The 4412-nt window shown below is 39.3% G+C and overlaps 1 protein-coding gene across 1 annotated transcript in view; it reads left to right on the top strand.

Moving 5' to 3' along the window:
- Positions 1-4412, top strand: part of LOC105545357 (chromosome unknown open reading frame, human C14orf178) — a 9242-nt gene that overhangs the window by 4197 nt on the left and 633 nt on the right. The gene's annotated exons all lie outside the window — the stretch shown is intronic.

Genomic DNA, 4412 nt, shown 5'->3' with positions numbered 1-4412 from the left:
GTAAACCCAGGAGGCGGAGCTTGCAGTGAGCTGAGATCCGGCCACTGCACTCCAGCCTGGGCAACACAGCCAGACTCTGTCTCAAAAAAAAATCACTTTTTTAAAATTAAGATATTGGTTTGCATTAAAGTATAGTTAAAAAGGCTAGAGTCAATGATTACTTAGGAACTGCGAAAGAAATAACATACCTTTACGATGGAGAGATTTGGCTGCCATCACTTTTGCTTCACTAACAGTGGAACAGTGTGACACTAGGTGCTTCAAATAGGAAGTTCCCCAGTTTTCTTTCTTTTTTTTTTGAGACCGAGTCTTCCTCTGTTGCCCAGGGTGGAGTACAGTGGTGCGATTTCATCTTACTGCAACCTCTGCCTCCCTGGTTCAAGCGATTCTCCTGCCTCAGCCTTCCAAGTAGCTGGGATTACAGGCATGAGCAAGCACGCCCGGCTAATTTTTGTATTTTTAGTAGAGATGAGGTTTCACCATGTTGGCCAGGCTAGTCTTGAACTCCTGGCCTCAAGTGATCCGCCCACCTTGGCCTCCCAAAGTGCTGGGATTACAGGCATGAGCCACTGCCCCTGGCTGGAAGTTCCCCAATTTTCTGACCAAACCAGACCTAACTTCCAGTTCACAAGAAATTCAGGGGACAGAGTAACAAGTTTAAAAGCATGAGGAAACAATCAGAAAAATCCAGAATGTGAGACATTCTACAAGACAACTGGCTGAGACTCTACAAAATGTCAATGTCATGGAATGGATGTCAATAGAATAGATGAAAACAGATTGAAAAGACATGCCACATAAAATTAGTAAACCTTGATGGGATTCTGGTTCAGTTGGGGAAAACTATAAAAAATATTCGTGGAACATTTGGAGAAAGTTGCATATGGAGTGGTGATAGACTACATTATGGAATTTTTTGCTACATATCTTAGGAGTATTAATGACGTCGTAGTTAAGTAGAAGAACGTCCTTATTCTTAGGAGATGCATGCCAGAGAGTTTGGGGATGAAATGTGTCAACTTACTTTCTTCTTTTTTGTTTGTTTTTTGTTTGGAGACAGAATTTTGCTCTTGTCACCCAAGCTGGAGTGCAGTGGCGCAATCTTGGCTTACTGCAACCTCTGCCTCCCAGGTTCAAGTGATTCTCCTGCCTCAGCCTCCCGAGTAGCTGGGATTACAGGCGCCTGCCACCATAACTGGCTAATTTTTGCATTTTTAGTAGAGACAAAGTTTTACCATGTTGGCCAGGCTGGTCTCGAACTACTGACCTCAGGTGCTCCATCCACCCGACCTCCCAAAGTGCTTGGATTGCAGGCATGAGCCAGTATGCCCAGCCTCAACTTACTTTCAAATAGTTTATCTCAACAACAAAAAATGTGTGTGTGTGTGTGTGTATTTATAGTGAGAGAGTGTGAGAGAGCATGAAAGGGAAAGCAGAATGTTAACAATTGTTTAAGCCTAGATGGGGGAGTATGTATAGGTATGTATAGGTGTTTACTGAACTATTGTTTCAACTTTTATATGTATATATGAAAATTAACTCTTTTTTTCTTTGAGGCAGGGTCTCACTCTGTTGCTCAAGCTGAAGTTCAGTGGTATGATCACGGTTCACTACAGCCTGAATCTCCCAGGCTCAAGTGATCCTCCTACCTCAGCCTCCCAAGTAGCTAGGACTATAGGCATGTGCCACCATGCCTGGCTAATTTTTTATTTTTTGTAGAGACAGGGTCTCACTATGTTTCCCAGGCTGGTCTTGAACTCCTGGACCGAAGTGATCCTCCTGCCTGGCATCCCAAAGTGACATAAGCCACTGCACCCAGCCCTGAAAATTTTTGCAATAAAAATTTAAGAAGAGCGAAGTTGTAGAACTCACATTTCCCAATTTCAAAAACCTACTACAAAGCTATAGTAATCCAAGTGTGGTACTGGCATAAGGATAGACTCATAGATCAATGGAATAAAATTGAGAGTCCTGAAATAAACCCATATGTTTATGGTGAACTGATTTTTAACAAGGGTACCAAGACCATCTAAAACTATTATTGAAATTGTTTTTTCAACAAATGGTGCTGGGAAACTGTATGTCTAAATGCAAAAGAATGCAGTTGGACCCTTGCTTTACGCCCTATACAAAAATTAACTCAAAATAACTCAAAGACCTAAATGTGAAAACTAAAACCGTAAAACTCTTAGAAGAAAACACAGGGGTCAATCTTCATGATCTTGGATTTGGCAAAGAATTCTTAGGTAAGATACCAAAAGCATGAGCAACAAAGGAAAACATAGAGAAATTGGACTAAATAAAAAGTTAAGATTTTGTGCTTCAAAGGACATCATCAAGAAAGTGAAAAGTCCCAAGACCTTCAGGGAAACAAAGACATTCCTATTAGACATGACATTTCAGGAGTTTAGAGATTACTTCCAAGAAGTTAAGGACAAAAGCCAGATCTCTCTTTGGACAAGGTTAAATTTGTTATTACAGAAGCCTTGAAAACATTATGCTAAATGAAAGAAGCCTGTCACAAAAGACCAGATATTGTATTATTACCTTTATATAAAATGTTTAGAATAAACAAATCCATAGAGACAAAAAGTATTTACCTAGGGCTGGTGTGGGGGTGTTAGGAAAGGTGAATAATTGTTAATGGGTATGAGTTTCTTTTGGGGGAGGGTTGAAAAATTAGTGGTGATGGTGGTTCAACTTTGAATATACTAAACACCACTAATCTGCATACTTTAATAAGGTGATTTTATGATGTGTGAACTACATTTCAATAAAGCTGTAGAAGCAAAGTTAAGTAAAATGCAAAAGTAATAAGATGAATAAGTGAATAAAAAGTATAATATAGTATCTCTTCATTTTTTTTCCACATGAAATTTAGAATTATTTTGTTGCATTCTATGAAAAATATCTATAGGCATTTTGGTTGGCATTGAATTGTCCATAAATTAATTTTGAGAGAGCCAATATCTTTACAATTTTATGTCTTCTCAAGAACACTAGTTTTTGTTTTTGTGTGATGGAGTCTTGCTCTGTTGCCTGGGCTGGAGTGCAGTTGCATGATCTTGGCTCCCTACAACCTCTGCCTCCTGGATTCAAGCGATTCTCCTGCCTCAGCCTCCTAAGTAGCTGGGATTACAGGCGTGCACCATCACACTTGGCTAATTTTTGTATTTTTAGTAGACATGGGGTTTCACCATGTTGGCCAGGCTGGTTTTGAACCCCTGAACTCAAGTGATCTGCCTGCCTTGGGCTCCCAAACTGTTGGGATTACAGACATGAGCCACCGCTTTTGGCCGGGAACACTGTTTAGATTTTAACTTATTAAAATCTTCCTTCATATCTTTTAATAACATTTTGAAGTTGTCTTTATGTAGATTGTACACATCTTTCAGGATATTAATTTTGGCATTTCATTATTAAAATCATGAATGCAATCTCTGTTTTTATGTGATTACTAAATAGAACAGTAATTTTTATTAAGTAAGCCAAAAATGTTCTGAAACATGTCAGTCATTTTATAGGCAGAATCAATTTTTTTATTTTTTATTTTTTACAGGCATGATCAACCAGGTACAGAATCAGTTTTTTGGCTGTAGATGGCTTAAGAGTTAGGGTCAACTTGTGTTTGGTGAGACGTGCTCCTCTGTCTTCTTCTGGAATTAAGCAGTTCTTTGGGTTGATGAGTAGGAAAGCAGTTTTGCTGTCAGCTACTTCCCTCCATGAGTTCTGAGACTTTCTGTTTAAAAGCACTACGAAACCTGCTGACCCCATTTCTTTCCCGATTTAATTATTCTTTTTGAAAGTTGGCTCTAACCTTAAGGGTTGTGAAAACACAAGGATCCAGTGTGGTTGAAGCTTTAGAACCAAGATAACCATTCCTTTTTCTATCAAACAGCCTGGCAGGGGAACAGTTTGCCCCTTGCCCTGAGCCCTGTCATTTGTTTTGATCATTTTCGTTCCTGTCAAACGTGCTGTTGGCCCAGAAGGCAGCCATGTGATAGCTGAAGTGACTGCCTACATTTCTTCCCTCTCTTCTCTAGTAACAAGATATTCCACTAGAATATGCCTGTTTGTAGGCTAAGGTGGTGATTTAATAACCCTAAGGAGATAAACACTGGGATAATAATAATGGTTATTATTTATTGATTAGCTCCTCTGTGCCAATTTATCCCATTTATCCCTTGTAACAGCCTTGTGAGTAGTTAACTCTTTTTATCCACATTTTACAGAAAAGAAAATGGAGGCTTAGATATGTAAGTTGCCCAAGATGACACATAGAAAGTGACTAATCCGGAACTTAAACCCAGAGAACATGATCTATCTATCTTCCTTCCTTCCTTCCTTCCTTCCTTCCTTCCTTCCTTCCTTCCTTCCTTCCTTCCTTCCTTCCTTTCTTTTCTTTTCTTTTC

Source organism: Mandrillus leucophaeus, unplaced genomic scaffold, assembly GCF_000951045.1.
Source record: "Mandrillus leucophaeus isolate KB7577 unplaced genomic scaffold, Mleu.le_1.0 Scaffold326, whole genome shotgun sequence".
Taxonomy (NCBI): Eukaryota; Metazoa; Chordata; class Mammalia; order Primates; family Cercopithecidae; genus Mandrillus; species Mandrillus leucophaeus.
This window is presented reverse-complemented; position numbering and strand designations above follow the sequence as displayed.